Source organism: Myodes glareolus, chromosome 24, assembly GCF_982192425.1.
Source record: "Myodes glareolus chromosome 24, mMyoGla1.1, whole genome shotgun sequence".
NCBI lineage: Eukaryota > Metazoa > Chordata > Mammalia > Rodentia > Cricetidae > Myodes > Myodes glareolus.
In genome coordinates, this window is record NC_142049.1 from 36,172,512 (window position 1) to 36,184,851 (window position 12,340).

The 12,340-nt window shown below is 42.3% G+C and overlaps 4 non-coding genes across 4 annotated transcripts; all 4 read right to left on the reverse strand.

The window, feature by feature from the left end:
- Positions 1-267: 267 nt before the first annotated feature.
- On the reverse strand, positions 268-332 carry LOC148118024 (small nucleolar RNA SNORD109A). Its single transcript, XR_015736523.1, has one exon. It is a non-coding gene; the product is annotated as a small nucleolar RNA SNORD109A (small nucleolar RNA).
- Positions 333-3,799: 3,467 nt separating this feature from the next.
- LOC148118025 (small nucleolar RNA SNORD109A) lies at positions 3,800-3,864 on the reverse strand. Its single transcript, XR_015736524.1, has one exon. It is a non-coding gene; the product is annotated as a small nucleolar RNA SNORD109A (small nucleolar RNA).
- A 3,485-nt stretch (positions 3,865-7,349) lies between these two features.
- On the reverse strand, positions 7,350-7,414 carry LOC148118026 (small nucleolar RNA SNORD109A). Its single transcript, XR_015736525.1, has one exon. It is a non-coding gene; the product is annotated as a small nucleolar RNA SNORD109A (small nucleolar RNA).
- A 3,479-nt stretch (positions 7,415-10,893) lies between these two features.
- LOC148118027 (small nucleolar RNA SNORD109A) lies at positions 10,894-10,958 on the reverse strand. Its single transcript, XR_015736526.1, has one exon. It is a non-coding gene; the product is annotated as a small nucleolar RNA SNORD109A (small nucleolar RNA).
- Positions 10,959-12,340: the final 1,382 nt, after the last annotated feature.

Below are 12,340 nucleotides of genomic sequence, written 5' to 3' on the forward strand. Positions count from 1 at the left end.
CACCGCTTCCAACTCTTTTGAGTCTTTCTTTCAGGCATGTAACAGCCCATACCTTCAACTCAATGTACCCTCTAGGGTCTAGTACAGTGCTTCTCAGAGGCAGAATATGGCCGCAAAGAGCTGGAGAGATGGCGCAGACAGCAAACTGCTCATCTCTCAAAATTTAGGAGATCAAAGCCCGTCTGCACTCTAACTGTCTTCCCTTAAAATGCAAGAGTGCTAGCCATGTTCTGGAAGCATCATGGTGGTCAAGATGGCCACTTCTCTGGACCTCAGAGGGGTTATGTGTGAGTCAATCAACGTCCTCAGAAACCTGTTGTCATCATCGATCCAGAGAAGGCAGCTTTTGACACATGAGCATTCCCAGTGACACTGGAAAGCAGTGAGAGATAGACTCTTTGGCTTTGAAGAGGAAGATCAGCATTGTGCAGCAGGCTTCTTTCTCAGGATCTCAACTGAGGTCAAGCATCAATGAGATCACAAAGACATTTTCTCCTATACTTTAGAGCCCATTTGTCATCAACACATATCAACACTCTACTGTGCCACACGAACCAAAAAAGAAAGATAAACACATCAAGAATTTTGAGGAGTCGAATTTGATCTTGACAACTAGCTTCATGGACAAAAAGAAGAAAAGTATAAAATAAAATGCACCAAAAATATAGGAGTGTACTTCATATGTTTCAAAGGGCAAAACTGGTACTGGATTTCTTGATTATCTAGTCAAGGTGGAAGGTTTTGATAGTTTTATATTCCTGCAACTTCAGTGTGTCTTCCTTATCATCACCATCATCATCATCATCATGATCATCCTCATCATCCTCATCCACCATCATCATCGATCATATGAACACCATCATCATTGTCTTATGCCTTATCCTCCTCCCTGTCTACCACACAATTCTTTCCTCAGTTTACCTTTATGGACATTGCAGTTATTCCCACAAGTTTCCAGGTTGCTTTCATCATGAAATTCTTATCCTAACAACCTCAACTTCATGGCTTTACCGTACTGTTATCATGAGAGGAAACGCAGCAGAACCAACAAAAAGAGGCAGCTATCACCAATGAATTAAAATTCAATTTCATGTTTGTTATGGAGTGTTCTGTGTGTCTGTGTCTCTTGAGACACCATGCACTTTTATTTTCAGGAAAATCTGCAAAGGTTCCCCTTCAAATTTCATATTAGGTTACTATTATATAGGAGTCCAGATTGGTTCCACACATTCTTATTTTTCAGATTTTAGATCAAATGCTTTCTGCCAAACATATATGATCAACCTGCTATTTGCAGAGGCTCTCCATGAAATCAGACATGCTCAGATGCACCAGGAACCTGGAGATCTGACAAAAGAGTTGTGAACCTCACAGGGAGACATTTCTGATTCACACCAATTAAAGTCAGAATAGCACAACACTTCTCTCGCTTCTCGGTGCGCTAAGAAGCTACATTCAAGGGTGGACCCTGTTGCAATTCTCAGGAAGAGGACTGCCCCAAAGGGGTGGAAAGAAGTGTTGGGTGAATGGAGGTCAGGTGAAAAACCCTTGGATCATGAGGTGCTTGAAAAGTGAGCATCTTACATGTACCATCCTTCCAAAGGATTGAAACTGACGGTGGTTTGAACAGACAGTTTTGAATACCCTTCACACAAAAGAGGTCAGTCAATTGATACGTATGCAGTCGATGGTAATGTTTCTTTACCTTTTCACCAGCTGGAGAGGGGCATTCCCCAAAGAGACCTAATATGTCAAAGGACTGCAGAGTGATAGACTTGAGGATATGGGCAGGACCAAAGACATAATGGTCAGGAGAGTATCATCTTAGAAATTAGAGTTTGAGCAGTCACGAAGTCAAAGATGCTGACTTTTAGAAATGCCCAGTGTTAGCAAAAATCAGTGAGTCCAAAGACAGAGACTCAGTGCTTACCTTTTCTGCACAAAGAATAGGACGATCTCTGGCTTTCTGTCCTGTAACAGTAGAGAAATAAGAGTTATCAGGGATGCTAAGTTCTCCGCACAACACTGTCTGCTTCGCCTTATGCGGAGTACCTAGCAAACTCAACCTTTCCAACCAACATTTACCTGTTTATTCCTTCCTGTAGTTTTGCTTGTCTTATCATGACCCTTTCACTCCTGTTTGCTTCTACTAACGCTGCCAGTCTCTGTCCTTTAGACCATAACCTAAGTGGAAACAATTGTTTTGCCTTTGATATACTCGTGGCAGATGGACAGTAGCATGGGGAGGACATGGCACATATGGCACCCACTCATTTGTCCTGACATCTTCTCTTCCACTTCTCCTAGCACACGGTATCTGCTTCACGAAGCATGAGGTCTAACAGTACCTATGAGGCTGCTTTCATATCTTTAAGAAGACATGGCCGAGCAAACATTTCCCTTGATGCGTATCATCCTCTGGTTCCTCCTGTGAAAAAGGTTTTCACCCTAGCACCGTGATGGCGTTATGGAATGAGGGATGAAACAGAGACATCCATCCAAAAGTAGACAATGTCTGGACTTTAGGCACTCCACTTAATCCCAAGAAAGGGAGCAGCTTTGAAAATGTAATGTTTGCAAGACTTATTTCTCTGAAGGATAGGAAATGACAACATTAACTAAACTGGTGGATGGCAATCATCCATTCCTTTCCTAAGTTCTGTTTCCGAATGACGTATGTCATTGCAAGAGAAGGAGGTGTTCTCCATTCGAATTCCCTTCCCATGTACAGTGTTGGTGATCGTAGACAATCACTTGATCTTTTCTGAAACCTAGGGATTTTCTTTCATCATGTGTGTGTGTGTGTGTGTGTGTGTGTGTGTGTGTGTTATATGAAGCCTACCTCTGAATCATTTTCTGCTAGATGGGAATTGGGTGCTGAGTGAAGTATTTGCCTTCCCCCCCTGTTCCATGTAAAAACTTCAGGTGTCTGCTGCATTCTTTACACTCCTCGTGGGCATGCTTCCCATTTGTTTCCCCAGCTGATTGGTTTGGAGGCCTGGCTGGAACTGAAACACTTGATGGACGTTGGAATTGTGTCTATGTGACAACCATACTCTTTGTGAATCTCTCAGCATGCAAATAGATCCAAACAATGTAAACAACGTGAAGGTCCCAACCTTTACAGAGGAGGCTGGTAAAAAGGCAGATTTGAACTGGACTTTATCAGAAGGTTCTCTCAGTTTTGAATGAGAAATTATGACAGAAAGAGAGGATCGCTGAGAATATCCAGATCTGAAAAGCAACTGGCTATGGTGACTGCTGTGTGATATGACCATTGACATGAAGAATTGATGCACCATGCAGGATTATGATCTATTCAGAGACAACAAAGAGAAAAGGAATGACTCTCTCAATATGGGAAAGCATCAGGCATTGCTGCCTACATTGGGAAAGGCACAGGAATTCAAAAGGTCTCCAAATTTTGCAGTCAGGGTGGGCACGAGTCCTGCCATCTCTTCTTGCCCTCATCCCATTGTATATTTATGGCCAATTCATCAGAGAGGATCATTGAGATTCTCTGTAATGAATTCACCGCTTCCAACTCTTTTGAGTCTTTCTTTCAGGCATGTAACAGCCCATACCTTCAACTCAATGTACCCTCTAGGGTCTAGTACAGTGCTTCTCAGAGGCAGAATATGGCCGCAAAGAGCTGGACAGATGTCGCAGACAGCAAACTGCTCATCTCTCAAAATTTAGGAGATCAAAGCCCGTCTGCACTCTAACTGTCTTCCCTTAAAATGCAAGAGTGCTAGCCATGTTCTGGAAGCATCATGGTGGTCAAGATGGCCACTTCTCTGGACCTCAGAGGGGTTATGTGTGAGTCAATCAACGTCCTCAGAAACCTGTTGTCATCATCGATCCAGAGAAGGCAGCTTTTGACACATGAGCATTCCCAGTGACACTGGAAAGCAGTGAGAGATAGACTCTTTGGCTTTGAAGAGGAAGATCAGCATTGTGCAGCAGGCTTCTTTCTCAGGATCTCAACTGAGGTCAAGCATCAATGAGATCACAAAGACATTTTCTCCTATACTTTAGAGCCCATTTGTCATCAACACATATCAACACTCTACTGTGCCACACGAACCAAAAAAGAAAGATAAACACATCAAGAATTTTGAGGAGTCGAATTTGATCTTGACAACTAGCTTCATGGACAAAAAGAAGAAAAGTATAAAATAAAATGCACCAAAAATATAGGAGTGTACTTCATATGTTTCAAAGGGCAAAACTGGTACTGGATTTCTTGATTATCTAGTCAAGGTGGAAGGTTTTGATAGTTTTATATTCCTGCAACTTCAGTGTGTCTTCCTTATTATCACTATCATCATCATGATCATGATCATGATCATCATCATGATCATCCTCATCATCCTCATCCATCATCATCATCAATCATATGAACACCATCATCATTGTCTTATGCCTTATCCTCCTCCCTGTCTTCCACACAATTCTTTCCTCAGTTTACCTTTATGGACATTGCAGTTATTCCCACAAGTTTCCAGGTTGCTTTCATCATGAAATTCTTATCCTAACAACCTCAACTTCATGGCTTTACCGTACTGTTATCATGAGAGGAAACGCAGCAGAACCAACAAAAAGAGGCAGCTATCACCAATGAATTAAAATTCAATTTCATGTTTGTTATGGAGTGTTCTGTGTTTCTGTGTCTCTTGGGAAACCATGCACTTTTATTTTCAGGAAAATCTGCAAAGGTTCCCCTTCAAATTTCATATTAGGTTACTATTATATAGGAGTCCAGATTGGTTCCACACATTCTTAATTTTCAGATTTTAGATCAAATGCTTTCTGCCAAACATATATGATCAACCTGCTATTTGCAGAGGCTCTCCATGAAATCAGACATGCTCAGATGCACCAGGAACCTGGAGATCTGACAAAAGAGTTGTGAACCTCACAGGGAGACATTTCTGATTCACACCAATTAAAGTCAGAATAGCACAACACTTCTCTCGCTTCTCGGTGCGCTAAGAAGCTACATTCAAGGGTGGACCCTGTTGCAATTCTCAGGAAGAGGACTGCCCCAAAGGGGTGGAAAGAAGTGCTGGGTGAATGGAGGTCAGGTGAAAAACCCTTGGATCATGAGGTGCTTGAAAAGTGAGCATCTTACATGTACCATCCTTCCAAAGGATTGAAACTGACGGTGGTTTGAACAGACAGTTTTGAATACCCTTCACACAAAAGAGGTCAGTCAATTGATACGTATGCAGTCGATGGTAATGTTTCTTTACCTTTTCACCAGCTGGAGAGGGGCATTCCCCAAAGAGACCTAATATGTCAAAGGACTGCAGAGTGATAGACTTGAGGATATGGGCAGGACCAAAGACATAATGGTCAGGAGAGTATCATCTTAGAAATTAGAGTTTGAGCAGTCACGAAGTCAAAGATGCTGACTTTTAGAAATGCCCAGTGTTAGCAAAAATCAGTGAGTCCAAAGACAGAGACTCAGTGCTTACCTTTTCTGCACAAAGAATAGGACGATCTCTGGCTTTCTGTCCTGTAACAGTAGAGAAATAAGAGTTATCAGGGATGCTAAGTTCTCCGCACAACACTGTCTGCTTCGCCTTATGCGGAGTACCTAGCAAACTCAACCTTTCCAACCAACATTTACCTGTTTATTCCTTCCTGTAGTTTTGCTTGTCTTATCATGACCCTTTCACTCCTGTTTGCTTCTACTAACGCTGCCAGTCTCTGTCCTTTAGACCATAACCTAAGTGGAAACAATTGTTTTGCCTTTGATATACTCGTGGCAGATGGACAGTAGCATGGGGAGGACATGGCACATATGGCACCCACTCATTTGTCCTGACATCTTCTCTTCCACTTCTCCTAGCACACGGTATCTGCTTCACGAAGCATGAGGTCTAACAGTACCTATGAGGCTGCTTTCATATCTTTAAGAAGACATGGCCGAGCAAACATTTCCCTTGATGCGTATCATCCTCTGGTTCCTCCTGTGAAAAAGGTTTTCACCCTAGCACCGTGATGGCGTTATGGAATGAGGGATGAAACAGAGACATCCATCCAAAAGTAGACAATGTCTGGACTTTAGGCACTCCACTTAATCCCAAGAAAGGGAGCAGCTTTGAAAATGTAATGTTTGCAAGACTTATTTCTCTGAAGGATAGGAAATGACAACATTAACTAAACTGGTGGATGGCAATCATCCATTCCTTTCCTAAGTTCTGTTTCCGAATGACGTATGTCATTGCAAGAGAAGGAGGTGTTCTCCATTCGAATTCCCTTCCCATGTACAGTGTTGGTGATCGTAGACAATCCCTTGATCTTTTCTGAAACCTAGGGATTTTCTTTCATTGTGTGTGTGTGTGTGTGTGTGTGTGTGTGTGTGTGTGTTATATGAAGCCTACCTCTGAATCATTTTCTGCTAGATGGGAATTGGGTGCTGAGTGAAGTATTTGCCTTCCCCCCCTGTTCCATGTAAAAACTTCAGGTGTCTGCTGCATTCTTTACACTCCTCGTGGGCATGCTTCCCATTTGTTTCCCCAGCTGATTGGTTTGGAGGCCTGGCTGGAACTGAAACACTTGATGGACGTTGGAATTGTGTCTATGTGACAACCATACTCTTTGTGAATCTCTCAGCATGCAAATAGATCCAAACAATGTAAACAACGTGAAGGTCCCAACCTTTACAGAGGAGGCTGGTAAAAAGGCAGATTTGAACTGGACTTTATCAGAAGGTTCTCTCAGTTTTGAATGAGAAATTATGACAGAAAGAGAGGATCGCTGAGAATATCCAGATCTGAAAAGCAACTGGCTATGGTGACTGCTGTGTGATATGACCATTGACATGAAGAATTGATGCACCATGCAGGATTATGATCTATTCAGAGACAACAAAGAGAAAAGGAATGACTCTCTCAATATGGGAAAGCATCAGGCATTGCTGCCTACATTGGGAAAGGCACAGGAATTCAAAAGGTCTCCAAATTTTGCAGTCAGGGTGGGCACGAGTCCTGCCATCTCTTCTTGCCCTCATCCCATTGTATATTTATGGCCAATTCATCAGAGAGGATCATTGAGATTCTCTGTAATGAATTCACCGCTTCCAACTCTTTTGAGTCTTTCTTTCAGGCATGTAACAGCCCATACCTTCAACTCAATGTACCCTCTAGGGTCTAGTACAGTGCTTCTCAGAGGCAGAATATGGCCGCAAAGAGCTGGACAGATGTCGCAGACAGCAAACTGCTCATCTCTCAAAATTTAGGAGATCAAAGCCCGTCTGCACTCTAACTGTCTTCCCTTAAAATGCAAGAGTGCTAGCCATGTTCTGGAAGCATCATGGTGGTCAAGATGGCCACTTCTCTGGACCTCAGAGGGGTTATGTGTGAGTCAATCAACGTCCTCAGAAACCTGTTGTCATCATCGATCCAGAGAAGGCAGCTTTTGACACATGAGCATTCCCAGTGACACTGGAAAGCAGTGAGAGATAGACTCTTTGGCTTTGAAGAGGAAGATCAGCATTGTGCAGCAGGCTTCTTTCTCAGGATCTCAACTGAGGTCAAGCATCAATGAGATCACAAAGACATTTTCTCCTATACTTTAGAGCCCATTTGTCATCAACACATATCAACACTCTACTGTGCCACACGAACCAAAAAAGAAAGATAAACACATCAAGAATTTTGAGGAGTCGAATTTGATCTTGACAACTAGCTTCATGGACAAAAAGAAGAAAAGTATAAAATAAAATGCACCAAAAATATAGGAGTGTACTTCATATGTTTCAAAGGGCAAAACTGGTACTGGATTTCTTGATTATCTAGTCAAGGTGGAAGGTTTTGATAGTTTTATATTCCTGCAACTTCAGTGTGTCTTCCTTATCATCACCATCATCATCATCATCATGATCATCCTCATCATCCTCATCCATCATCATCATCAATCATATGAACACCATCATCATTGTCTTATGCCTTATCCTCCTCCCTGTCTACCACACAATTCTTTCCTCAGTTTACCTTTATGGACATTGCAGTTATTCCCACAAGTTTCCAGGTTGCTTTCATCATGAAATTCTTATCCTAACAACCTCAACTTCATGGCTTTACCGTACTGTTATCATGAGAGGAAACGCAGCAGAACCAACAAAAAGAGGCAGCTATCACCAATGAATTAAAATTCAATTTCATGTTTGTTATGGAGTGTTCTGTGTTTCTGTGTCTCTTGGGACACCATGCACTTTTATTTTCAGGAAAATCTGCAAAGGTTCCACTTCAAATTTCATATTAGGTTACTATTATATAGGAGTCCAGATTGGTTCCACACATTCTTATTTTTCAGATTTTAGATCAAATGCTTTCTGCCAAACATATATGATCAACCTGCTATTTGCAGAGGCTCTCCATGATATCAGACATGCTCAGATGCACCAGGAACCTGGAGATCTGACAAAAGAGTTGTGAACCTCACAGGGAGACATTTCTGATTCACACCAATTAAAGTCAGAATAGCACAACATTTCTCTCGCTTCTCGGTGCGCTAAGAAGCTACATTCAAGGGTGGACCCTGTTGCAATTCTCAGGAAGAGGACTGCCCCAAAGGGGTGGAAAGAAGTGCTGGGTGAATGGAGGTCAGGTGAAAAACCCTTGGATCATGAGGTGCTTGAAAAGTGAGCATCTTACATGTACCATCCTTCCAAAGGATTGAAACTGACGGTGGTTTGAACAGACAGTTTTGAATACCCTTCACACAAAAGAGGTCAGTCAATTGATACGTATGCAGTCGATGGTAATGATTCTTTACCTTTTCACCAGCTGGAGAGGGGCATTCCCCAAAGAGACCTAATATGTCAAAGGACTGCAGAGTGATAGACTTGAGGATATGGGCAGGACCAAAGACATAATGGTCAGGAGAGTATCATCTTAGAAATTAGAGTTTGAGCAGTCACGAAGTCAAAGATGCTGACTTTTAGAAATGCCCAGTGTTAGCAAAAATCAGTGAGTCCAAAGACAGAGACTCAGTGCTTACCTTTTCTGCACAAAGAATAGGACGATCTCTGGCTTTCTGTCCTGTAACAGTAGAGAAATAAGAGTTATCAGGGATGCTAAGTTCTCCGCACAACACTGTCTGCTTCGCCTTATGCAGAGTACCTAGCAAACTCAACCTTTCCAACCAACATTTACCTGTTTATTCCTTCCTGTAGTTTTGCTTGTCTTATCATGACCCTTTCACTCCTGTTTGCTTCTACTAATGCTGCCAGTCTCTGTCCTTTAGACCATAACCTAAGTGGAAACAATTGTTTTGCCTTTGATATACTCGTGGCAGATGGACAGTAGCATGGGGAGGACATGGCACATATGGCTCCCACTCATTTGTCCTGACATCTTCTCTTCCACTTCTCCTAGCACACGGTATCTGCTTCACGAAGCATGAGGTCTAACAGTACCTATGAGGCTGCTTTCATATCTTTAAGAAGACATGGCCGAGCAAACATTTCCCTTGATGCGTATCATCCTCTGGTTCCTCCTGTGAAAAAGGTTTTCACCCTAGCACCGCGATGGCGTTATGGAATGAGGGATGAAACAGAGACATCCATCCAAAAGTAGACAATGTCTGGACTTTAGGCACTCCACTTAATCCCAAGAAAGGGAGCAGCTTTGAAAATGTAATGTTTGCAAGACTTATTTCTCTGAAGGATAGGAAATGACAACATTAACTAAACTGGTGGATGGCAATCATCCATTCCTTTCCTAAGTTCTGTTTCCGAATGATGTATATCATTTCAAGAGAAGGAGGTGTTCTCCATTCGAATTCCCTTCCCATGTACAGTGTTGGTGATCGTAGACAATCCCTTGATCTTTTCTGAAACCTAGGGATTTTCTTTCATCGTGTGTGTGTGTGTGTGTGTGTGTGTGTGTGTGTGTGTGTGTGTGTGTGTTATATGAAGCCTACCTCTGAATCATTTTCTGCTAGATGGGAATTGGGTGCTGAGTGAAGTATTTGCCTTCCCCCCCTGTTCCATGTAAAAACTTCAGGTGTCTGCTGCATTCTTTACGCTCCTCGTGGGCATGCTTCCCATTTGTTTCCCCAGCTGATTGGTTTGGAGGCCTGGCTGGAAGTGAAACACTTGATGGATGTTGGAATTGTGTCTATGTGACAACCATACTCTTTGTGAATCTCTCAGCATGCAAATAGATCCAAACAATGTAAACAACGTGAAGGTCCCAACCTTTACAGAGGAGGCTGGTAAAAAGGCAGATTTGAACTGGACTTTATCAGAAGGTTCTCTCAGTTTTGAATGAGAAATTATGACAGAAAGAGAGGATCGCTGAGAATATCCAGATCTGAAAAGCAACTGGCTATGGTGACTGCTGTGTGATATGACCATTGACATGAAGAATTGATGCACCATGCAGGATTATGATCTATTCAGAGACAACAAAGAGAAAAGGAATGACTCTCTCAATATGGGAAAGCATCAGGCATTGCTGCCTACATTGGGAAAGGCACAGGAATTCAAAAGGTCTCCAAATTTTGCAGTCAGGGTGGGCACGAGTCCTGCCATCTCTTCTTGCCCTCATCCCATTGTATATTTATGGCCAATTCATCAGAGAGGATCATTGAGATTCTCTGTAATGAATTCACCGCTTCCAACTCTTTTGAGTCTTTCTTTCAGGCATGTAACAGCCCATACCTTCAACTCAATGTACCCTCTAGGGTCTAGTACAGTGCTTCTCAGAGGCAGAATATGGCCGCAAAGAGCTGGACAGATGTCGCAGACAGCAAACTGCTCATCTCTCAAAATTTAGGAGATCAAAGCCCGTCTGCACTCTAACTGTCTTCCCTTAAAATGCAAGAGTGCTAGCCATGTTCTGGAAGCATCATGGTGGTCAAGATGGCCACTTCTCTGGACCTCAGAGGGGTTATGTGTGAGTCAATCAACGTCCTCAGAAACCTGTTGTCATCATCGATCCAGAGAAGGCAGCTTTTGACACATGAGCATTCCCAGTGACACTGGAAAGCAGTGAGAGATAGACTCTTTGGCTTTGAAGAGGAAGATCAGCATTGTGCAGCAGGCTTCTTTCTCAGGATCTCAACTGAGGTCAAGCATCAATGAGATCACAAAGACATTTTCTCCTATACTTTAGAGCCCATTTGTCATCAACACATATCAACACTCTACTGTGCCACACGAACCAAAAAAGAAAGATAAACACATCAAGAATTTTGAGGAGTCGAATTTGATCTTGACAACTAGCTTCATGGACAAAAAGAAGAAAAGTATAAAATAAAATGCACCAAAAATATAGGAGTGTACTTCATATGTTTCAAAGGGCAAAACTGGTACTGGATTTCTTGATTATCTAGTCAAGGTGGAAGGTTTTGATAGTTTTATATTCCTGCAACTTCAGTGTGTCTTCCTTATCATCACCATCATCATCATCATCATGATCATCCTCATCATCCTCATCCATCATCATCATCAATCATATGAACACCATCATCATTGTCTTATGCCTTATCCTCCTCCCTGTCTACCACACAATTCTTTCCTCAGTTTACCTTTGTGGACATTGCAGTTATTCCCACAAGTTTCCAGGTTGCTTTCATCATGAAATTCTTATCCTAACAACCTCAACTTCATGGCTTTACCGTACTGTTATCATGAGAGGAAACGCAGCAGAACCAACAAAAAGAGGCAGCTATCACCAATGAATTAAAATTCAATTTCATGTTTGTTATGGAGTGTTCTGTGTTTCTGTGTCTCTTGGGACACCATGCACTTTTATTTTCAGGAAAATCTGCAAAGGTTCCCCTTCAAATTTCATATTAGGTTACTATTATATAGGAGTCCAGATTGGTTCCACACATTCTTATTTTTCAGATTTTAGATCAAATGCTTTCTGCCAAACATATATGATCAACCTGCTATTTGCAGAGGCTCTCCATGAAATCAGACATGCTCAGATGCACCAGGAACCTGGAGATCTGACAAAAGAGTTGTGAACCTCACAGGGAGACATTTCTGATTCACACCAATTAAAGTCAGAATAGCACAACACTTCTCTCGCTTCTCGGTGCGCTAAGAAGCTACATTCAAGGGTGGACCCTGTTGCAATTCTCAGGAAGAGGACTGCCCCAAAGGGGTGGAAAGAAGTGCTGGGTGAATGGAGGTCAGGTGAAAAACCCTTGGATCATGAGGTGCTTGAAAAGTGAGCATCTTACATGTACCATCCTCCCAAAGGATTGAAACTGACGGTGGTTTGAACAGACAGTTTTGAATACCCTTCACACAAAAGAGGTCAGTCAATTGATACGTATGCAGTCGATGGTAATGTTTCTTTACCTTTTCACC